The sequence below is a fragment of the Notamacropus eugenii genome, chromosome 6 (genome assembly GCF_028372415.1).
Source record: "Notamacropus eugenii isolate mMacEug1 chromosome 6, mMacEug1.pri_v2, whole genome shotgun sequence".
NCBI classification, from domain to species: domain Eukaryota; kingdom Metazoa; phylum Chordata; class Mammalia; order Diprotodontia; family Macropodidae; genus Notamacropus; species Notamacropus eugenii.
Genome location: NC_092877.1, coordinates 347,141,654 through 347,167,363, shown reverse-complemented (window position 1 = coordinate 347,167,363; position 25,710 = coordinate 347,141,654). Strand labels below are relative to the sequence as shown.

General features: G+C 40.4%; 1 pseudogene; it reads right to left on the bottom strand.

Moving 5' to 3' along the window:
* Positions 1-5,224: 5,224 nt before the first annotated feature.
* Positions 5,225-7,118, bottom strand: LOC140512403 (GTP-binding nuclear protein Ran pseudogene; annotated as a pseudogene).
* Between the last annotated feature and the right edge of the window lie 18,592 nt (positions 7,119-25,710).

The window sequence follows — 25,710 nt, the reverse complement described above, 5'->3', positions numbered from 1 at the left end:
GAATCAAAATATCAGGTCATCCAAAAACGAATATGATACATATACAAAATGGCAGCAGATAATTATACAAGACAGAAGCAAGCCAAGTATTCTTTGAGTGTGTGGCATAGTGGAAAGTGTGCAGAGTTTTACACTAGAGAACCCAAGTTCAAATCCCAGCTCTGCCACTTACTAGCTGTGTAACTTTGGGCAAATTATTTAATGCCTCTGGACTTCAGTTTCCTCATCCATAAAATAGGGATTCTGGTACAAGATGGCTCCCTTTCGAACTAACAATCTATATACTTTTCTGGCTATATGGAAGCAATGTCATCATTATGGGAGAGGATAAGAATTAGGAAAGGCTTTCTGGATATGGGATGATCCAAGAAAGATAATGCAACAAAACATTGTTACAATGTACCAAGGGGACAGGGATTGGCTTTGCCTTTCTTTGTATTCCTAGAATTTGGCACATAGTAAGAGTTTAATAACTGGCAGTTGATGGATTGATGGATGGATGACTGGTTGTAGAGGTAAGAATTTAGCATTAAGCCCACAACTCATATTTCATAAGTCTCTGCCTGGAGCTTTCCTGGAGGTCTTTGGAGTCGTAACAGAAAGGATCAGCTTGTCTAGCCCTGAGTGACTGACTACCTCAAGGATTTTCTTTGGCTAGTCTGGGCTCCTCCTTCTTTCTCTCCCATCACTGAAAGAGTGACCCAGCTTGGAGAGATGACACAGCAATTGTACTTAAAGTAGCCAGGCAAAGGAAACGGCAATTAGTCACAATTGAGCAGGAGATTTTGCAGATCTCCAGGTCATTACCAGAGTCACACTTCAGCTTGGCAGCCTCCTTATTAAGCAACTTCTTAGCCATTTGGAGCTGCAGGAGAGATACCAAATGACTGGGTGATGTGGCAGGAATTCCTGGCTCTTCTCCTTGTATTGGAATTTGATTTCTCTCTTAAATAAATCTCATTCTCTAAAGGGGTTTGACAGGACCTGGGCCATTAAATGAGGGGAAAAAAACAGGAAACCTAATTATCAGCTCAAAAGATATGTAGGGACAGCTCTGGCTGGCAAAGAAGGTGTGAGATCTGTCTGGAGGAGATTTCTGTACTCTGGCTGTGTCTGAGGCAGTAACTAATGCAATTATTTTCCTCTAAGCATCGTGTCTTCAAAGAGTGACATTTAAAGTGGCCAGGGAGTGAATTAGAGGAAAGAAGTTGCAAGTTTTAGACAGACATCACCAAAAAGAGATCAGGGTGTGCTTACAAAGAGGTCAGTCCTTAGAACCCAGTTGTTGGTCACTCAGAGACATGTGACCTTTATAGAGAGGGACACAAGTAGCCCTTCCACTGGAGGGGCAGGGGAGGAGAATGCTGGCAGTAATAAGGTTCTCCAACTCAATTACATTGGCTCTTCTGCTGAAATAAAGGTTTCCACTGACATGAAGCAGCTTTCTGAAAGGGGAAGCTCACTAGTCCTTTTTTTCTGAAGGTTCTTGTCTAAAACAGCCATTTCGTTTTCCATTGTAGCAGTAACCAGGGTGAGGAGATCTGATCTTTGCCCCACTGTGTGGATATGGAGAGGGTAATGACAGGTCTTGGATTCCTTCAGCAGCTAGAAACCACCGAGCTTAGCTCAGTTAGCAAGCACAGCAAGTTGGAGCTCCTAAATGTGACTTCCTCTCCACCTCAGGGTAGGTGCATGTCTCTCTGTCTTTGCTCCATGCTGGTCCCTCTCCTCCTTTCAGAGCCTCATTCATTCTTTCTTTCCTTTCTTCTCTCTTCCTCCTTTCTTCTTCCCTTTCCTTTTCCTTCTTTCTTTTCTTTTCCTTCTTTTCTCTCCTTCCATCCTTCCTTTCTCCCTTCCTGCCTTATTTGCTTCCTTCCTTACTTCTTTCCTTCCATTCTTCTCTTTCTTCCTTCCTTATTAAGTATTGGTACAAGAAGCTGTTATAATGCTAAGTCCTGGAGATAGAAAGATAAAATCCAAATAGCTTTTTCCCTGGAGGAGCTTATATTCTTTTCAACAGAAGCAACAATCTCTTGTCCCAAGTTCTCCATTTACAGAAACCAGTGTCTCAAGATTTCTGTCTTTGGAGCCAAGATGGCGGAGTAGAAAGACGCACATACACATAGCTCCAAACCCACAACCCATAGAACATCTGTATAAAGTAACTCACAGCGAATTCAGGAGCAGTAGAGGCCACAGAACAGTGGAGCAAAGGAGATTTCTGTTCCAGAGGGACCTGCAAACCTCTCGCAAAAGGTCCATCACACTGCGGACGCGGAGCCCAGCCCAGCCCTGCCGCAGCCGCGGCACCGAGAGGAGAAGATCCAAGCAGGCTTCAGGGATGGAATCTCCAGCTGCCACGCGGGTCCCTCCACCCACAGGTGACAGGGGTCAGTGAGAGGGTCTCTTTGGTGGGTCGAGAGGGGAGTGCGGTGCCCCCATAACTCAGGCCCCCTCGGGAGGCAGAAGCTGAGGCAGCAGCAGACCAGGACTCCCCAAGCAGGCAGGAGCCTGGATCCATTGTTGAAGGTTTCTGCATAAACCCCCTGAGGGAACTGAGCCCATGAGGCGGCCCTGCCCCCACCTGAGCACCTGAACTTAATCTCACACTGAATAGCAGCCCTGCCCCCGCCCAAAGCTCTGAGGCTGGGAAAGAGCATTTGAATCTCAGACCCCAAGCACTGGCTGGGAGGATCAGGAGGCGAGGTGGGTGTGAGGAGAATATTCAGAGGTCAAGTCACTGGCTGGGAAAATGCCCAGAAAAGGGAAAAGAAATAAAACTATAGAAGGTTACTTTCTTGGTGAACAGGCATTTCCTCCCTTCCTTTCTGATGAGGAAGAACAACGCTTACCATCAGGCAAAGACACAGAAGTCAAGGCTTCTGTATCCCAGCCCACTCAATGGGCTCAGGCCAGGGAAGAGCTCAAAAAGAATTTTGAAAATCAAGTTAGAGAGGTGGAGGAAAAGCTGGGAAGAGAAATGAGAGACATGCAGTCAAAGCATGAACAGCAGGTCAGCACCCTGCTAAAGGAGACCCAAAAAAATGCTGAAGAAAATAACACCCTGAAAAATAGGCTAACTCAATTGGCAAAAGAGGTTCAAAAAGCCAATGAGGAGAAGAATGCTTTCAAAAGCAGAATTAGCCAAATGGAAAAGGAGGTTCAAAAGCTCACTGAAGAAAATAGTTCTTTCAAAATTAGAATGGAACAGATAGAGGCCAATGACTTTATGAGAAACCAAGAAATCACAAAACAAAACCAAAGGAATGAAAAAATGGAAGATAATGTGAAATATCTCATTGGAAAAACAACTGACCTTGAAAATAGATCCAGGAGAGACAATTTAAAAATTATGGGACTACCTGAAAGCCATGATCAAAAAAAGAGCCTAGACATCATCTTTCATGAAATTATCAAGGAAAACTGCCCTGAGATTCTAGAACCAGAGGGCAAAATAAGTATTCAAGGAATCTACAGAACACCGCCTGAAAGAGATCCAAAAAGAGAAACTCCTAGGAACATTGTGGCCAAATTCCAGAGTTCCCAGATCAAGGAGAAAATATTGCAAGCAGCTAGAAAGAAACAATTCAAGCAATGTGGAAATACAATCAGGATAACACAAGATCTAGCAGTTTCTACATTAAGGGATCGAAGGGCATGGAATAGGATATTCCAGAAGTCAAAGGAACTAGGACTAAAACCAAGAATCACCTACCCAGCAAAACTGAGTATAATACTTCAGGGGGAAAATTGGTCTTTCAATGAAATAGAGAACTTTCAAGCATTCTTGATGAAAAGACCAGAGCTGAAAAGAAAATTTGATTTTCAAACACAAGAATGAAGAGAAGCATGAAAAGGTGAACAGCAAAGAGAAGTCGTAAGGGACTTACTAAAGTTGAACTGTTTACATTCCTACATGGAAAGACAATATTTGTAACTCTTGAAACTTTTCAGTATCTGGGTACTGGGTGGGATTACACACACACACATGCACACACACACACACACACATAGAGACAGAGTGCACAGAGTGAATTGAAGAGGATGGGATCATATCTTAAAAAAATGAAATCAAGCAGTGAGAGAGAAATATATTGGGAGGAGAAAGGGAGAAATGGAATGGGGCAAATTATCTCTCATAAAAGAAGCAAGCAAAAGACTTATTAGTGGAGGGATAAAGAGGGGAGGTGAGAGAAAAACATGAAGTTTACTCTCATCACATTCCACTAAAGGAAAGAATAAAATGCACACTCATTTTGGTATGAAAACCTATCTTACAATACAGGAAAGTGGGGGATAAGGGGATAAGCCAGGTGGGGGAGATGATGGAAGGGAGGGCATGGGGAGGAGGGAGCAATTTGAGGTCGACACTCATGGAGAGGGACAGGATCAAAAGAGAATAGAAGTAATGGGGGACAGGATAGGATGGAGGGAAATATAGTTAGTCTTACACAACACGACTATTATGGAAGTCATTTGCAAAACTACACAGATTTGGCCTATATTGAATTGCTTGCCTTCCAAAGGGGAGGGGTGGGGAGGGAGGGAGGTAAAGAAGTTGGAACTCAAAGTGTTAGGAACAACTGTCAAGTAATGTTCTTGCCACTAGGAAATAAGAAATACAGATAAAGGGGTATAGAAAGTTATCTGGCCCTACAGGACAAAAGAGAAGATGGAGACAAGGGCAGAGAGGGATGATAGAAGAGAGAGCAGATTGGTCATAGGGGCAATTAGAATGCTTGGTGTTTGGGGAGGGAGGGGAGAAAAGGGGAGAAAATTTGTAACCCAAAATTTTGTTTAAATGAATGTCAAATAAATAAATTAATTAAAATTTAAAAAAAAAAAAGATTTCTGTCTTTCCTCCAAGAAATCTTGGGATATGTCCTGGGGTCTTTCCCCTACATATGGAATTTTATGGACCCCTGAGCACCTGCCACCCTGGTTTGACAAAATTTGTCTTCAAAAGCTGCTTTACAGGGCTGTTCTGTCCCAAAATTACTAGTTAAGCTCTTTCCTACTGTGGTGGTGAAGAAAGAGCTCAAGTTTAAACATCAAGATCTGGGTTCAAGTTCAACCTATTAGCTGACATTGGACAAGTCATTTCACTTCCCCAGGGCTCAGTGTACTCAACTATAAAACAAGGCTATTAGACTATATGACTTCTAAGATCTCTTCCATTTCTGAAGGCCTATAAAACTAGACCTCTGACTCTGGCTTCATTCCCTTACAGGTCATCATCTTCATCAGGGAACATAGTTGTCAGGGCAATCTCTAATTCCTGCTTATATTGTACTGCTGGATGCACAGCAACCTCTGGAGGTACAAAAGCAGACAAACTCTACATTACTACAAACTCAAAATAAAGGTCTCCAATAAGTTTTCTAGCAAGCTAAAGGAAAGGCTTCTCAAAGTTGTAGTTATTTTTGGCTGAGATATCATAGTACTGGAGATTCTTCTTCCTATGGAAGACAATCGATTTCGCTTTGACTTTTCTGTCTTTAATTCTCAGCTTGTAGCCACACAACACTATAGGGATATTTTCATATACTCGTATCAGATCTCTATGCCAGTTAGGTACATTCTTGTAAGTAACTCTTGATGTCACATCAAACATTATAATGGTACACTGAGCTTGGATGTAATAACCATCTCTCAGACCACCAAATTTCTCTTGGTCATCTGTATCCCATACATTGAATTCAATAGGACCTCTGTTAGTTAGAACATAAGAGGACGGCCCTCAACACCCAGGGTGGCTACATCTCAAATTCACCAGTCAAATGAAGTTTTTCAAATGTGGTTTTCCTAGTACTTCCACCTCCAACTAGTAGAAGTTTGAATTGCACTTAGGGTTCTCCTTGGGCAGCCTTCACGATGGTTCTCTACCACACTGTGGTGCTTGGCCTTGGTCCCACATTGGGTCCTGGCTGGTGTGTCTACCCTGGCTTCTTTTTTCTCTAGTAAGCAGCATGGAAAATCATGGGCTTCCATTGTCCTATAGAACATTCTGTACAAATTGTCAGATACATACCTAGCATTTGGGCACAGAACCCAAGTGACATCCTAGTACTTATGCTAGAGGGTCTACTCTTCCAGGGGGCTCCGCTCAAGCAATGTGAAGGAGCCATAGTTCCTCTACAGGAGAGGAACCAGTCATTCACTCCTCCATCGAGCCAATGTTTTCCGAGGTCTCCATGAACTGACTTCCAGACACGGGGAGTAGGGGTGGGGGGAAGAAGAACTTTACAAAGATGAAGAAAACTCAATCCCTTCCTAAAAAGTGCTTAACATTTAAAGTAGTAGCTAATGACACACAGCTAAAATGAGACTGATAAGAAAAGTGAGTGGATCATAGGACCTGGGAATTCACAGGGGAAGGGACCCCAGAGGTACTCTGGTCCAATCCCTTCAATTCACAGAAGAGGGAGCAAGACCACAAACTAAATGGCAGAGCTGATTTGAATCCAGATCTTCCAACTTTAAATCTAGTCTTTTTTTCCACTGGGTCATGGAAAAATTGACAATTATCTAGGACATTAAGGTCATAAATGATGATAAAATTAGAGTTGGAAAGAATTGTAGAAGTCATCTAGGCCCACAGGCATGATGACTCCCTCAAAGTCATCCATCTAGTCAATGGAAGAGCAAGGTTCTGAAACCACGTGGTCTGCATACAATCCTAGCCTTCTTTCCTCTATTTACTTGCAAGTACCTTATTTCATTCAGTCCTTACTGCAACCCTGAGGGGGAATTATTCCTCTCCTTTTACATATGAGGAAACTGAGGCTGAGAGAACTCCAAATCCAACATTGTTTCCACATTTATGTACATGCAGTTCTCACTACAATCCTGGGAGATGAGTATTATTATCCCTTATTTTACAGATAAGAAAACTGAGACCTGGAGAGCAATGGCTAGCAAATAGTAAATCTCAAAGGCAGAATTCAATCCTAGTTCCCTGAACTTGTCCCAGATATCACATCTACCAGTAAGGGGAAAAACTCAGAAGTCCTGAAAGCTTGTGTTCTTGGCATAGTGGTGTAGGGGCTTACAGATACCGCTGGGGCACCATGGAAGGGAGTTATACGCAAAAGGCAGGTGGAAGATAGGGCAATCATGTTCCCACTCTGCTCTCAGGAGAAATATTTAACTTTTATGATCTTAAACCTGCCAATCTACGACACTTCAAACTGGTGCCTCCCTGGTGGTTCTACAAAGCTGTCTACATTTCCCCCCACTCCCGCTCCCAAGATATGCCACCATGTCCTTCTTCAGTCAGAAACAAAGGACAAGGGAGCTAGCTTTGCATTGGACATCTATAGTTCCAGCTTGCTTCTCCTCTTTTCTTCTCCTTCCAACATACCCAACCCTTGTATATTTCCCAATCCTCAGCAGAAAACTTCAAGTCAAAGCCGCACTTCAGTATGTTCTGTTCAAGGCATGTGTGGGTGCGGAAGGAACATTTCTTGTAAAGAAAGCTCTCCCCTGTGAGTAAATGGATGCTAATGGTGCCTCCCTATTCAACTATCCTCCCTTTAGAAAACTTTCATCCCTCTCATAGATAATTTTTTGATGGAAGTTTTGCTTTTTAAGTGACTGCCAGCAGGTTACACGCTGGTATGATTGCAATTTACAGGATTCTATAAATCACTCAGAGATTGAAAAGCTTTGTAATGGAAAAGGCTTTAAACTGACATCCTGTCTTTTGATGGGGAGTGCAAAACTTGATCTCATGACATATTCCCCAACTATATCACAGGACTTTGGGCAAACATCTTTGTACTATAGGACAACAGAGGGGCAGTCATCTTAAAGGATGACCAGCTGCCAACATTAATGGCATGGAAGGGGTGAAAGGGGGACAAAGTACTATCAATTAGTGTAAAGATTCATTCATAAATACCAGCAAAGAAGGCTTCTATTTCTCCTCCAATGTGAGCTTGAGGACCATGGGTACTCTATGAAGCCTTAGAAAGTCCAGATCTGCCCATGACTTTGAAGGAGAATCCTAACCAGAAGATTCAGTGCTATAATACCAAGCAGAGGTCTAACAATGGTTCTAATAATCAAAATCTTAAGGGACTGGCTGCAGTCCATATGTTAATGGCTCTAATCCAGGAATTCTTAACCTAGGGTCTGCAGACCCTAAAGGAATCTATAAATAGAGCAGACTGTTCATGAATTTGAAAAGGAAAAAAAATTACATCTTTATTCCAGTGTAATTGGTTTCCTTTGCAATCCTGTGTATTTTCCTTTTATGAAATATTTAAGTGCTTTAAAATAAATTTTTATATGTTATCCAGAGAAAAGGTCTATAGGCTTCATCTGCCAAAAAGGTCCATGACCCAGGCAGGGCTAAGATGCCCTGACCTACTGGGGGCTGTGAATTTGTTCCAATCATGGAATGTTTTTTGAGCTAGAAGAGGCCTTAGAGATCACAGAATCAACAAAAATGTGAGAGTGAGAAGGGAGCTCATTGGCCATCCAGTCAATTTATGCTCCAAAGAAATCCCCATGGTAACATGTCCAACAAGTTGTTATTCACTCTGCTTAAAGAAGTCCAATCGGAGGAACCCACCACTTCTCATGTACATTCCAGTTATGGAACAAGGTCACCCAGTCCAACTCTTGTTTTCTTTACCAACGAGGAAAGAGGAGTCCAGAAAAGTAAATTCGCTTGCCCAAGATGACTCAGTTTCAATTAAAGCTAGAACTTGAATTTATCTCTCCCTGGCTCCCAAACCAAGTCCTCTTCCAATGAATATATGTAATACTATTCCATTTGTTCTGCATTTATGTTTGCAAAATCTTAGAGTCAGAAGGTACCTCAGATGTCATATAGTCCAACCTATACCAGAACAAAAATTCCCTGTTTATCATCACTGACAATCTTCCATTCAGCCTTTGCTGGAAGACCTCCGGTGGGGTTTTATATGAGATTCATCTCCTTCAGGCCACTGAGTCCATGGAGAGCTCTTGTAATCTCTAGAAAGACTAGAGAAAGCCATACTTTTTGAAAAAGGGTCCCATTCATCCTTGTGAGGGAGGGTTGGGGCCTTATCTTTGAGGAAAAAGAGGAGAAAAGAAAGAGTACAGCTGGAAAAAGCCCTGCATTTGAAGACAGAGACCCAACTTCATAACCCCTGTCACTTGAGTAGTCTGTGGGACCTTGAGCAAGTCACTTAATTACTCTCTAACTTAGTTTCCTCATCTGTAAAATGAGTGGTTCTGACCAGCAGTTCTTAAATTCTTTGGTCTGAGGACCTACTTACACTGTTAAAAATTATTGAAGACCTTGCATAAAATCTTCTGTTTATGTAGACTATACCTATAAATAGTTGCCACATTAGCAATTAAAATATCTTAGTATTACTATAAAACTAGCTTTGACCTCACAGCCCCCTTTCCCAAAACCATATGTTGTGAACCACTGGATTAGCCTCTGAGGTCTTTTTCAGTTCTAAACCTTGCTCTATGGGGTAGTCAGCAAGCAAGCTGAGAATGGGATAATGAGAAACATGAAGTTATTGTCTTAAAATATACAATAAATAATATCTTAAGATACATGAAAAGTTCAACTCAATTTATTACTCACTGGCTACATTCCAGGCACTCTGCTAGGTACTGGATATGCCACATAAAAGCATATAGGATCATAGACCTGGAGCTGGAGAGGACCTCAAGGGTCATGGAGTCCAACACCTTCATATTACAGATGAGGAAACTGATACAGGGACATGCTGGTGAATGTTTGGTTATTTGCTCTCATTTTTAAAAAAATGTACATGACACTTTTAAATTTAACAACTAACATTTTCTACAATACTCTCTTATGGCAAAATAAAACAATAAATCAAGCCCTCATTGATAAGGTTTGATGATTTCTAAGACTGATTTCATGCTAACACTGAAAATTTAACAATCAGCTCTAGAAAACTGGTTCCAGGTGGCTCCAGCACACCCTTGAAACTAAGAAGCTAGAAGGTTATGATGGGTCATATTCCAAAAATAAAAACAGTACTGGTATCCAAAGAGCTAGCATTCTGCAACCAGGAACTCAGAATTCAAGTTGTCAAGACCAGACAATTGATCTTGTCCTCTTGCTACATGCTTGCTGTGAAACAGGGACAACTAAACCAACTTGGGGGCTGCCCTACCAGCATTCTAACAAGAACTCCAGTAGGTATCAACTCTACCTGTTTTAGGGGCTCAGGATATTCAAGGGTATAATCTTATTTGAATGGTAGAAGAGAGAGTAATAGATTACAGGTTCATAAATCTGTCAGGGAAACTGAGGCACAGAGAAGTTAAGTGTCTTGCCCAAGGTCACATAGATAGTAAGAGTCCTGGGCGGGATATCAATCTAGGTCTTCCTGACCCCAAGCATAGTAGTACCCTATCATTTAAGTCATGCTTCCTGCTTTTCAAAACATGGAGTGTTGGGACAGAGCAAATTACAACCAAGAAAGGGAAAAGAGGAATATTCTCACTCCATCTCAGGCTGTGACAGGAGGGTATATCAGGGGAAGCAGCTGGTTCAAAGGGAAGACGCCTAGATTTCATACCTGTCATTAGCAGGCAGAAAAAGCTCATAGACAGTATCACCCTTTCCTCCACTTCTTGTATCACAGCTTGTTAGGGAGGAAGAAAGGAGAGAGAAGAACCTGACATGTTCAAATTATGGTGGTCCCTGTTATGTCATCATTGGCTGGAGCATCATAGGTCCACTCACTAATACCCAAGCTCTTTGGATTCCAAGCATCATAGATTTAGAACTGGAAAGAACCTTTGAAGACATCTAATACTCGTTTTACAAATGAGGATAGAGGACCCAAGCAATCAAAAAACCTTTATTATGTTCCTACTGTGTGCCATGTACCAGGAGTAGTTAAGTGCCTTGCTAGTAGCAAGTAGGAGAGCTGGGGTTTGATCCTCAATCTTCTGATTCCAAGTCTACCAGATTAATGAGAAAGTATAACCATGGCACCCACAAATAGTACCTTCTTGTTTAAGAAATGTTAGTTCAAGCACCTGACAAGTCACCCAATACCTCTGCTGCCCAGTCCCCTTTTTTATATGCTGAGTTGAGTTTTCTCAGACACCACAGAACTAGTGAAGTGGCATCCCTCCAGGTGAATGACCAGTTTCAAACACAGGGGCTCACTATTGGTTCTTCCAGCATTAATAGATGACTGTACCTTGGGCATCATTCACTCCAAGCCTTCATTTGACTTTAATGTCACAGAATGGGGCATTCTGGCTCAACTTTTTCTGACCATTGACAGTGGTAATTGACCCAAGAAAGAAATGCCAGGAAAGAAAGAAGGGAAGTGTCCTCTGCCCCTTAATCCACTAATAAAGCTGTCACCAACACTAATTACTACTCCCAGATGAAGGTGTGTGAAGATCTATTTTCTCTAAGTGCCCTACTTTTCTATACACTTATTATTTCTGCTGCTAGTTTATCCATTCTGAGGGAGTTTTGCCTTGTGGGGAGCGGGCAAACAATGGAATGAAGCTTCTCTCACTGGAACCTCCAACCACATCACAGAATTTAAATTTGTTTTGCTTATCAAAAAAGTCAAGATAGAAATATGTTTTAATCCTATACAAATTGTGCTAATCAGATAGAAGTAATTTCATTGGGATTAACATGGAAGAAAATCTATAGATTTTGTAATTCAGATGGAACAAGATGGAAACCATTATTAGTCTGTTAAATCTATTTGACTGTAGCGTACAAGTCAGAAGGTAAATTTATTACATGGAAGGAGGAAGGGACAATATTGACCTTAGAATGTCAAGTACCTTTTCTATCTATGCCCTGCTCCCATTCTTTGTAATTTGCATTATATCATTTACTTTCATTACACCTTATATTATTATTTTTTCACATGAATGCCATAAGATTTTATTTCATGAAATTTGAATGCATTTTTAATAAAAATCTGTAATTAAAAGCAAAACCATTCAATTCATGGATACAATTTATTTTATATGAATCAATGAATGTGTTTTCAAGAACATTTTAAAGTAATTTTACCAAAGTAACCACACCACACTTTTTCAGTACACACTCCCCAAAAATAATAATAACCAACATTCATAAAATGATTTAAGACTTCCAAAGCAGTTTAGAGATGCTATCTCACTTGAGCATCCCAACAATCTCATGAGGGTACATGATATAGGGAGCATCAATCTCATGTATATGTGAAGTGTCCTGCAAATTTCAAAGTCTTCTATAAATATTATCTAACATATTTTTAATAAGCTGCATGGTCAAACTCAAATATAAACAGAGACCCCTAAACCCTGCACAATGATCTCTGTGGACCTCAAATTGACTTAGAAAATCACACATTCACATTATCTATGTTTCATTGTGTATTTATTTGTTAAAGCTTTCCCAGTTACATTTTCATTTAGTTCCTGACATCCTCCAGAGTGTTGTGTGTTTGACACTTCTGATACACTATAATCTAATTATACTTACTGTAGCTGTCCTTCGATCCTCCCCACCGAATGAAAATGAACAATAAGAGGATATTGCAACTCCAAGAGCATGAGTACTGGAAGGGACCTTTGAAGACATCTAATAAAACTCCCCTCATTTTACAGATGAGGATACTGAGTCCCTGAGCAATCAAAAAACATTCATTATGCTCCTTCTGTATGTCATGTACTAGGAGTAGTTAAGTGCCTTGCTTGTAACATGTAGAAGAGTTTGATCCCTGATCTTTTGACTCCAAGTCCACCAGATTAATGAAAAAGTAGAATAGTGGCACCCATGAATAGCATCTTCTTTTTGCTTAAGAAGCGTTAGCTCAAGCTTCTGAGAAGTCACCCAATACCTCTGCTGCCTGGACCAGAGAAACAGAGCCTAAGAGAGCTAAGTTATTTGCCAAAGAATGCACAGTTAATAATCGCCAAGGGAGAGGGATATGAACCCACAGCTTCTTGACTATGAGGCCAATGCTCTATCTGTTTTGCCACGTTGTCTCTGTGTGATCTAGAGAGAACAGGGTCTAATTATGTGGTTACCATAATGCCTATAGTCTTCACCACCCAACTAGGAATACAAATGAGATATTTCCATTGAAGCACAAAATTTTTCATTGAAAAAATATTTGAGTCTATATATTAACTAGTTATATTTCTATCATCGTTTAATCCAACAAGCATTTCATCAGTAACACTCTGGGTGCAGAGCACTGTTCTAGGCACCAGGGATGTAAAGTTTTAACAAGTCATGGTTCCTGCTATCATGGGCCTTATATTTTGTAAGAGAATGTGACCAAACAGAAGCAACTCTAACATATCATCTTGCATAATATGTACATCAGAATAGTGCTAAGCAAAAGAGTTTGTGGGATCCAAAGAGAGAGAAGACTTTTACCAATAAATGGAATCAGAGAAGGCTCCCTCGAAGCACTAGCATTCCAGCTAGGCTATGAAGGAGGACTTAGAGTACAATACCCAAGGAAGGACAGAAATGGCATTTCAAGCACAAACCACAGAATGGACAAAAGCATGGAAACCAGAGAGTACAAAGCATGTTTGGAGAACCAAGACTGTGGTTCCAGGTTGGCTGGAGCATATCATATTCAGTGGAGATTAATAAAAAAGAAAACTGGAAAAAAGCAAGATGGTGTCAGTTTGGGGAAGGCCTTGAATGCCTAGCAAAGGAGTTAAGTTGTCTATTTATTCTTATCAGGTTTCCCACAGGGGCTGAGGGATGGATGTCATTAGGATGAATAAGACCTGAGGATGGAGAGAACAAAATGGCACTTGTAGCAAAAGGGCAATACCATCACTTGCACCCATCTCCCTTACCCCCAAGTTTAAGTCATGCATCATAGCTTCAAAAAATGGCATATGTGGGTAAACAATGACATTATGATGGGACCCATCCTATGTCCATAAATATATAAGTACCCATTCTTCTCCAATCAAATATTAATTATATGCCAGGTACAGTCTATGACATGCCAATGCTTTCCAAATTGGGCCTGCTCTATTAGAGGACTCATACCCCAGAGCTCTTATTTTGTCCAACTCAGGAACTTCTCACATAACTACTCTTTCATCTCTCCCTCTATCACATCTGAACCGTTAGAGGGGAAGGTGCAATAAGGTCAAGAAATATTGAGGCCCCAGATCCAAAGGAATGGATAGATCAAATCTGGAGAACCTCAGGAAAATCTCAAGGTTTCTGGGGAAAATAATTATTCCATCACCCATTCCTGATCCCTATGTCCTCTTCCTCATCCTCTTCTCCATTTACTACTAGGCATTTAAAGTAGCCAAAACTCTCGCAAGCTGATGTTATTTGGAAATGATGGAACCTTCATGGAAATAGCTTTACTTTGACTTACCTGGAAGGTAATAAATGTAAGGTGGAACCATATAACTCATAACCAACTTCAAACAGTTGTATGCAAAGTCCGTTATTAAGAGTATTTCTGAAAAATATTTGCTTCATTACTACCCAAATTAAGGATGCTGCTGGATTGTTTATTGTTTCTCATGAATGGTATCCATTTGTCCTGTTAACATACATCTGCTATATGTAAGGCACAATCTGAGTACTGGAGATACAGAGATGAAAATAACAGTCTCTGCCATCAAGAAGCTTACATTTCAAAGGGAAAGGGAAAAAAATGACATGTGTGCAGCTAAGTATAATTCAAGGTAGGGTTAGATTGAGATAAATTTTAAAACCAGAGTATTCTGGGAAATTTTGAGAATGGAAAGAATGCTTTCAGCTAGAGATAGGAATGGGGAGTATAGACTATGGAAGGCTAAAGGGAAGAGAATGATGACTCTACATGAAGCAAATTTCCCAAATCAGAATCTACTAGGTGACCACATCAATGGCTCTTTAGTCTCATCTATGTGCACGTTCTCTCCAGCTGTGCTGAATGCAGCCCATCCACACTCTCTCATGCTGAACAGTTCTTGTTCATGTCTTCAAATAAATGCCCCAACAAGGCAGTGGATTTCTTTAGGTCATTTACCATCCCATGGGCACTAATGTTATATCCCAGATGTCTGTGTGAGTCATTGCTCTTGTAGGGCAGGTCCATCTCTTTTGTCAATAACGTATTTCTTGATTTCTTTTAAATCACTCCTTATATGCAACAGAGTAGCAGAATCTCATCATGGTTGGTCAAAGTAATAATAGTAAAGGCTAACATTTTTACAGCATTTTAAGGTCTATAAAGGATTTTACATAAGTTATCTCAATTGATACTTTTATTGCCTCCACTTTATAGAGGAAGGAATTGAGACTATATTGGTTAACTGACTTGCCCAGAGCCATACAGCTAGTATCTTAGGCAGGATTCAAATGCCTATCTTTCTGACTCCAATTCTGGGGTTCTATCTACTATGACACCTAACTACCTCAGCAGACTTCAAGTCCTGAAGAATTGGGTTCAAATCCGGCTTTAAGAATATACTTGCTATATGACCCTTGTTAAGTCAATAAACATCTCCGAACCCCAGGATGAGCATCGGTAAAATGGAGATAATGATACCTCAGGTATCTGTTTCTCAGGATTATTGTGATGTTCAAATAAGTGTATAAATAAAGTACTTTGCAAACTTTAAGGTTCTAGATAGATATCAGCTGTTATATTTCAGGACAATACCTGGGCATATAATGGGTGTTTAATAAATGTAGTTGATTGATTGATTGGATGAGGTTGCTGCAGTATAAGTACACCCAACATACATCTCTCCATTGTTTTAACATCACCCAAAAAATCAAAATGAACACAAGAGGGTATGACAACTCCACTGAACTAAAGTGGTGTGATAGCAAGGACCGCAGCATGCATAGGAGGGCCTGCTATACAGGTTCTTAGGTCTACTCTTCTAAAAGGAAAGCAACTTTTGAGGAGTCAACAATCACTTTAATTAAGCACAGATAGCATTCATTTAGTTCAGAGGAAAAAATCAGCACTCTGAACTTCAGAGAAAATACAAATAAATAATAATCAACAGACAGGGCTTTCAACTGTCTGATCATAATGAATACATACATTACATATCAACAGAGCCAACTGTCTGACCATACAGATACAATTAACAGAGAGAGAAGCACCAACATCTGAGTTTTCAAAGCCCGAGGTCTCCTTAGCAGCTGCCCAGAGTCTCATATGGACAAACAAACACTTCCAATGGGCAAGCCCCAAAGTAAAACCTCAACTTTTCAGAGCCAGAGATCATCACAACCGTTGACAGCCAGTGCATTAGAAATTAATAAAAGGTGTGAGTCTCCCCTAATCAAGCTTCCCTTAATTGGCAGGTCCATTAATGGATGGGGAAAATCTTTAACTCTCATTAGCATGAGAAGTGGGGGCTCATTAATCTAGAAAAAATGCTACCAGTCTTTTTCAGAGTAAGAAAAATGTGGATACTCTAAGCAATTTCTGCAAAGTTTTCTCAACACTTGTACAAAGTCATACTTACTCCTCACCATGACATAGAGTGACCTTGAATTTTTCAAGGCTAAGTCACTGGATATGTGGTGGAAATAATATCTTAACCTTCTCTGCACTCTCATGCAATTTATGCTAGTTTTTCCTCATAAGGTATTGAAACCATCTTTGAGATTTAATTGGCTCAGGGAAGCAAAGACTAGGGCTGTTGGCACTACTTTCTGGTCACTGGAGGATCTCCAGGCACTCTCTGATCCTGGACTGGAAACCCACCATGGGCATTTCAGGAAGGAGAGCTTAGGTCATGTGAATTACCTCATAGTACACAATCTTTTGGCAACGGCTGAATGATCTACAAGTGTCTCACTTCCTTCCAGTATTGCCTTTAAACTCCAAGGGGACAGACCTGAGTAGAGCCCCACCCAGAATACAAACTAAGGCAGATTCTCCCAGGCCAGAAAGGTTTTGAGTACTGTCCCAGCTAGAGTCTCTTTTCTGAAGACCAGTCTGGTTAAGTACAGAGACTCACTTGTCTATAGAAAATGCTACAGATCATGTTCAGAGTTTGAATTGACCCACTTGCTCAAGTCAGTTTCTGTAAAGGGGTCTCCACAGTTTTGTTGGTGGCAGGGTTTTTAAAGTCTAAATATCAAAGTTAAAATAAAAATGGGTTGAACCGTTCTTCATGGTAAAGCACTGCTGCCCTCAACTGGTTTATTCCTTCTTTCTGTTATGCAAACTCCAATTTCCCCAGTGAGGATTCCTTAGTTGTTTTTTTTTTCCTTTTAAAGCAAAAACATTTCTCCTTTTTGCCATCTTAGCTCAAGACAATGTGAAAATCAGTCTGAGTCAAGTGGATGCGATTATCAGCACTTGTTTCCAGTTTGCAATACTTCAAATGGTACAATCAACACTAATTGCTCCTAAAGAAAAGTGCATCATAATGGACCAGAATCCATGTGGTTTATAGGGCTTGGGATGGACACTATTCCCTCCTCTCCCCACCCTTCCAGGAAATGAAAATCAACTAGGTAGATGAAATGGACTGATACCCAGATAAGGTCATAATTATGTGTTTAAATGTTTCCTACTGAGTTTCATTTGCCCCTCTCATCTAGACAATGATCAAAATACTATGATAGGGAACATAAGATGACATTTACATACCTACAGTTAAAACATCTACTCAGGAAGACAAAAAATATCCTTGGTCCACATCCTGACATTGGAAGAATAGTGTTGAAAATCAAGGTACATCAGTGTTGGGAAGACTGGAAGGACAGAACATTCTCCCTAGATGAATGAGAGCCCTTTGGGGCTCAGGATGGTTTTGTTGGCATCTTTGAATCTCTGCTACACAAAATGTCTAGCACATAGTAGGTACTTAATAAATGGAGAAGTTTTGATTGCTATAAATAAGTTCACTTACCTTGGTAGTGTACTTTCCAGGGATGTACACATTGACAATAAGGTTGACGCACGCACTGCCAGAGCTAGCTTAGTGTTTGGGGGGCTCTGAAGGAAAGTTTGGGAGAGAAGAGGTATTAGACTGACTACCAAACTGAAGGTCTACAGAGCTGTTGTGCTGACCTAATTGTTGTGTGCCTGTGAAACATGGACAGTCTAACAGAGCCCTGCCAGGAAACTGAATCGCTTTCATTGGCACTGTCTTAAGCAGATTCTGAAGATCACCTGGCAGGATAAGGTACCAGACACTGAGATCCTTACTCGAATTAAACTGTCAAGCATTCAAACTATGCTTCAGAGAGTGCAACTCTGATGGGCTGGTCATGTTGTTCAAATGCAAAATGTATGCTTTCCAAAAAGACTATTTTATGGAGAACTCACATGGGGCAGGCGATCACATGGTGGTCAGAAGAAGCGATAAAAGGACATTCTCAGGGTCTCTTTCAAAAACTTTGGATTTGACTGTGCGACATGGGAGGACACTGCCACAGGACTGCTCAGCATGGCATGCCCACATCAGAAAAGGTGCTGTGCTCTATGAGCAAAGCAGCACAAAGGAAACATAGGATGCACAAATTTGGATTATCCACCCCAAATATTCACATGGACTATCTGTGCCCAATCTGTGGTAGAGTATTCTGAGCTTGTATTGGTCTAATCAGCTACAGTCAGACACACAGAAATTTGACTTTATCATGGAGATGTCATTTTGGTCCTCTTTGAGAACGAAGGACAATAACCAACCAACCAACCAACTTGACTAACTAAATAGGCACTTTTAAATGACATTTCCAGCAAAGGTATGCAAAGCAAGATCGACTCCATTTATTCAACTATGACTAGAGAATTAGGGTAACCCAAGGGGGTAAAACTATTGTAGGGGCACCTGTGTAATGTAAGAGAATATAAGTATGTGTTTTGAGGAAAGGGACTGATTCCTTTTTTTTGTCTTTGTATTCCAGCACCTAGCACAGTCCCTGGCTCATAGTAGGTACTTCACAAATGTTTACTGATTGATTGACTAAAGAAGAAATCTAGAAATACCCATCTTTTCTCCATTTCACAATCCCACTCTAAAGTCTAATTGGACTGGGAGATTTCTAAAATGTTATGGTTAGATCAACCAACCAAATTTTATTGTGGGTTAAGATTATCTCTTTCAAGACATGAGAGTTTTAAGCACCATGACCAAGATTAGAGTTATATAGCTTTAGTCATTCACTGTTAATCAAGGTAGCAGACCAAAAGAGAAGCTGAAAGTTTAGTCTGAGATCTAAGGTGGTGCCTGGGGAGTTTACAAGGGAGGGTTAATAAGAATTTATTGAGGGCCTATCCATATAAGGTAATCGGCTAAGTGGTAATTTTGTCAGAAGGCATTGGAATGAAAATGTTAAAGCATCAGCCAGCAGCCACAGCCTCCAAGATCCATAGCAAGAGTTACCAGGACAGGTGTCTTTTAAAGTAAAGCCATTCAAGCCTCTCTGTTTAGCATTCTCTTGCCTACTCAATCATTATAGATTTAAAGGGTCCTTTCCAATTTCTGACCAAGGCTCCTTCATTCATTTTTCTTTGGCAAGAATTTCTTCTTTGAAAAAGGAAGGGAAAGTAGAGGGAAAGTTGCAAGGAGATAAACTTGGGTTTGAGGTCAGGAAAACTTTCCTAACAAGGAGAGCTGTCCCACAGTGAACATGGATGCCTGAAGAAATTGAAAAGTCCCCCATCTTGGAAGTCTTCAAATGAAGCCCTAATGGGCATTTGTTGGAGATGTTACAGAAGGGATTACCGTCAGGCACAAGACTGACTAGATATGAGGATGTACTGAAACTACCTTGAGCTGACTCAAGAAAGTCAATTATTAAATGTTCAGTGTAATCTTAGAAACTGGCAAATTCTATAAACCAAGGCTTGATTTCTTCCTTTGTTAATTGTTTAGACTTCAGAAAGTGGAGAAAATGTTATTAACACAGATTAAATTTATGTGTTCCAGGAGTACTATTTTTTTTTTTTTGGAGTGTCGCTTGTTAAACATTTACCAGCACACTGCTGAACAGATGACTGCTGATGTACTTTCTAATTCTGAAATTCTGTGATCCACCAATTCCGTGCCTGGATCAGAGTTGATCCAACTCTTCTAAAGGACAAAGAGAGAGACAGAGCTTCCCTTGGCTCTTCTCGCAGAAGTCCCATGGCAGCCCGATTTAAAATTACAGAGAAGAATGAAAAACACAGTTTCACTCCTCTTTTCGTTGCCATCCAATTGCTCCTCTTCTCTCACTGACCTGCCACCCTAGCTGAGATGTCACCTTTTGTTCTTCCTGTCCTCCAATTACCAGAACAATTAGCTGGATGTGATTATCTCTGTCCAAAAGTCTCTAAAATATTTCAAGCAGCAGCCATTCACTAATATTAGTAACAGATTTAATCTCAAGCATCCTTTTGTATTTTCATAGATTATAAAAAGGAATTTATACAGGATGAGACAGGGTGCTTCTTTTCCCATTAAAGTGAGTATAAATAGCTTATGAAAGATTGTTCTCTATAACAATTTGCATAACAAATACACTTCATAAGGAACTGCATAATATACACCCAGTATTATAAACTCATGAATACTTTGGATAATTAAGTAGAGTACAGAATATAAATAGACCCAGAAAATTTAAATAATTTTGCTGAAGCTCATCTGTAAATTGAAGCCTGAGAATTGGGGGGAGGAAGGGGTGGGTGTTATTGTTTTATTATCCATAGGACAAGAAGTAGATGTAAAACTGAAAGAGACCTCAGAAGCCGTCTAGTCCAGCCCATTCATTTTATAGATGGGGAAACTGAGACCTAGGAAGGTTAAATGACTTACCTATGGTCACGCAGGGTTCCATGGATCCAGGATTTAAACCTGAGTACTATAATTCAATTAGAGTATGTTGTGTCTCTTAAAGATGTGTTTGCCTGAAGTTTTGGAGCAATTTAAAAAATAATTAATGGCAATCAATAGTCTATTTTACCAGGTTATTTAGTATTCTAGGCAATTCCATTGAATTCAACCAACATTTGTTGAGTATCTTCGGCTCAAAATTTTGTCCCAGAGGCTGAGTATACAAAGACAAAAACAAAACAGCCCCAGCTCCTACTGAGTTTACATCTGACTGGGGTGACCAAATATGTGCCCAATAGCTTTGGGTTTTTTAAAGTATTTACAAATTGTGCAAAGTTCTTTCCAGACAGAAAGGGTCCTATTAACTGAGGGGCTCAGAAAAGACCTCCTGTATGAAGTGGCATCGGAGCTATCATATCCTTTGAAGGAATGGTGGGAGAGAATCAAAGAGACAGAAACAAACATGGAAATCCTTCCAGGTCTGGCCACTTGTGCAAAAAAAAAAAAAAAAAAGACATGGACACAAAAGATGAAATGTCATGGGAATCAGCTAGTTTCTCCACCTTATACTGCCAAGAGACTGGGTGATTTTTCACTCGCCTTTTTCTTATGCATGTGTTATCACAAAAATCACCAATCTAGCAGGGTGCCTGGATTGGATTGGATTCAATTCAAATGTTTTACTGATGACTTTTGGCTTTTTTTACACTATCACTTTGGGATCATACTTCCCTTCCTCCACCCCCACACACAATACTACAATTCTCCTTCATAATAAAGAAAAAGAGTTTGGCAAAAACAAACACTGCCGATGATCACCGCTGACAGTGCATGGAACATTCTGTCCTCCTAATCAGCTACCTCTCTGCTGAGGCTCATCTATCTTTTTGCAAATTCCTGGAAACACTGTGCTATATCATAGAAGGAGCCATGTTGAAAGTGACAGATGTGAAATTAATCAGTCACACTTCTAACTGTTTTATCTGCCCCAATACACATGAGCAAAATGCAATTTTGTCTAAATAACAATAGAAGTTCTTCAAGATTCCATAGACCAGTCAAATCCAAAATCCCCCTCCCTCCGTGGCATTACAATCAAAACATGCAAAACTGGTCATAATTTCCCTTTTCTGTCTTTCCCAATACAGAGTCTTTCCTCACTAAGGAGCTTGAGAAACATACAAACAGCTGTATTGTGTTTCTGCAAAACACAAATACTCTCCTGGCAGTAGCCCTTGGAGGGCAAGGACTGCTGCATGTTTTTGCCTTTGCACACCTAGCAATAAGCATCATACATCACAGACCTTCAAAAATGTTCATAGGGTTGAATTGAAGGTTAGGATTGATGGGAGAATGTCAAGTGTCATGAGGACAGGGGTTGGAAGCCAGCTGACATCTCTTTCACTGCCTGTGTGTCTCTAGGACGACACTTCCTTCACCACATGTATAAGATGATAATGCTGTGATAACTGCTTCTTGCGGCTGAAGCTTTAGTCAGTTTCCCAATGATCCGAGAAACTTCCTCCTGCTTTAGTCAGTGATTACACCCTAAAACCCAGCCAGTCATCCTATAAAAATGAGGTAGTGGGGTGACTCTGAGCAAACATTAAAATCTGGTCATTAAGTGCCTACTACATGCTGGTCCTCGCTGGCCTGGAAGAAATATAAAAATCAATGACACTTCTTGAGTCTTAGCTGAGGCAAAATCCACCCAAGTGTGGGCATGTGCAGTATGTATGGATAAGGGAGGGAGGGAAGGAAAAGATGCGGGTCCAAATAAGGAGATAGTAAAAGTCAAGCTGAATTGGTAGCAGGATACCTTCAAGACACCAAAATGAGGAAGAAAGCAGAGCCGAATACCAGCTCACAAGCAAACTCTAAGGGAAGCTATGGAGCTGGCCATTTGTCCAAACCAGGCTATGTCCCCAAAGCTTTGATCTTTTTCGGGTGGTGGCTCTCATCCCCTGCCCCTGCTCCACATATTTCAAAAGTAGATTATGCCCCCTCCTGACTTAGCCATCCCTATCCTCCTGGGGGCTTATACAATGCCTTCCTTCACCTCAAGATCTCTCACAGGAGATCATTCTGACCCTCGCCATCTCCAAATCATGTTGTCATCATCCATCTCCTGTTCCTAACTCTAGTTCTATGTATACTGACTTCCCCATCAAAATATAAGCTCCATGAAGATAGGAATTTGTATCCCCCAATGCTTAGCATACTTCATGATATATACTGCTTTTACTTTTTTACTTTTTACTCATTCACTTAAAAAATTATTCATAGAGAGAAAAATATGGCACAGGTATAAGTGAGTTATATAGTACAATGAGATTTCTGAGCACAGGAAGATATGTGTGACTTAGAGGATCATCACCACTAGAAAAAAAAATACAAATAGCCTCCTTGCATCACTCAGAAGTCCTGGAAAGGACTGAGTTCACTCTTTTATCAGCTTTAGAGCTATTCTGGTGGTGCAATGGATAGAGCACCAGGCCTGGAGCTAGAAGGACCTGAATTTAAATCTAGCCTCAGATACTTACTAGCTCTAACACCCTGCACAAGTCACTTAACCTTGTTTGCTTCAGTTTCTTCATCTGTAAAATGAGCTAGAGAAGAAAATGGCAAATTATTCTAATAAATTTGCCAAGAAAACTCCAAATGGAATTATGAAAAGTCAGACATGACTGAAATGACAATAACGACATTCTAACTATAACCTGTAGTTTGTAGAATCACAGATCAGAGAGGTAGAATTGGTAGGAATTCTAGAATTCAACTATTCCAATCTCTTTTTACAGCTGAGAAGACTGAGGTTCCAGAGAAAAATAAGTTATCATAGGTCCCATGGGTAACAGGTAACAGAACAAAAATTTGAACCCAAATGAAAGATGTTAGATAATACAGCTGGGGAAAAAAACTCAGAAGCATCTAATCTAACCTTTACATTTGACAAATAAGGAAACTGACCATCAGAGAGTTTGAGTGCCTTGCCCAGTGTCACACTGGGAAATAAATGGCAAAAGTAATCTCTTTGCACATATATCTTGGGCTGACTGCACATGAATGATGAGCAGGTTCTTGACAAATAGGAGGATGAAAGCTGATTAGATGACCTTTAACAAATCTCATTGCATTTATAAATGACCCTGAGCTTTTCTCTGGAACAAAAGCCCACACTTTTAAGGTAATATTCTCAAGATGTAATGGAATATTACCGTGCTATAAGAAAAAAAAATAAATGTAATAAAAATGAAGCCTAGGAAGACATACAAACGGAGACAAAGTGAAGTACGCAGAACCAGGAAAACAACATACACCAGGACTGGAAACAAGGGATATGGAAAGAGCGACAGAACAATAGAAACTGAATCTTGAGAAATTAGAATTGGGTCCCAAAGAAGATCTATAAGAAAACCCTCTTTGTTAAACGTACACACACACACACCTTTGCAGAAGTAGGGATTCATAAGTATGGAAAATTAATACCATGCTGAATTTTTCTTAATATGTTGGTTTTAATTATCTCTTTCTGCTCCTCTTACTCACTCTTTGTTGTAAAAGATGGCTCTCTTAGAAGAGGAAAAGAAAGATAAGTATTGAGAAATTGAGGTGATGTCCACAAACTATGTAAGCAAAAATGTACTTTTGATATGTACGCATTCTTTGAGTGTTTTGGCGTGGCTTTAGAGGATGATATACCACAGTCACTACAGGTGTAAAATTTCAAGGGGCCCAAAGAGAAACAGATGTGATAGGTAAGGTGGAGCAGGTTACAGTATTTTACCAATAAAATTGCGTAAGTTGCATGAACGATATCAGTGGGATGAATGACCAGGAAAAATGGTCAAGCACTGAAAGTGAGAGACAAGCAGTGAAAGATTTTTGGGGACACCTAAACAACAGTCAACTGAAAAGAGGAGGCATGCCATGGATGGGCCATGATCGCCATCTTTGGAAGGAGTGCCTCCATGGAGGAGATAGATCTCACTGAGGAGTCCACCAAGGGACTTCTAGCAGTCAGTAAGTCAGGCCTGGTATGGCTTTCCATTCCTATCACTTCATCACTGTTTCCTTTCATCAAATGATTTTTTTAAAAGAACCTCTATCTGTTGTTCATTGGCTCACTTCTTATATGCCTTTCCGGAGTTGAGTATTTTTTAAAATACATAAAAGCAGTGCCTGTGACCCAGCAGACAGGCATTAAAGGTGGCATTTGCAAACTTCATTGTTTCACTCCCCAGTTCCTGGGCTTTTTGACAAGTGAAAATACGAACCTTCAGTCATTTCAGGGCAAACATTCCCAAACTAAATGGTTGACACAGTAACAGCCAAAGGTTAAATTCACATATTTCATAGCCATCTTGACGAGTCTTAACCTTTGAAGTTTGCTTATGGAAATCTTTAGCCTTTCCATACAAAATACATACACATAAAAGAACGTGGTAAGGCTCATCTTACCAGTCTGGGAGCCACCAAGGGATGAATGATTTCAAGCAGAGAACTCATGAGGATTGTCTGCCTAGGTGGAGAGATAGCTTGAGAGCTGTTGAGGAATTATTCATACCAGTCATATCATCGACACTTTAAGAACTAAAGGGTGTGTGTGTGTGTGTGTGTGTGTGTGTGTGTGTGTGTGTGTGTGTGTGTGTGTGTGTGTGTATACACGAGCACTAGGGCCTGAAGCATATCCAAGTAAAGCCCAGGACTGCCCCTTCCCCATTCTTGGTCACAGTGAAATCCTGAACCTCTTCCATATTAGAATTTTCAGTGTAATTGAAAGTCCCTAATTCATGTGTTTCCCATTAAGACTGAAAGTCTGACCAGGATGGAATACTCCTTTACCCTGGAATAGAAGGCATGCAAAGGCTACAACCATCCTTAATAAATTTATTGTTATTATTAGCAGAGTGATAATAATTA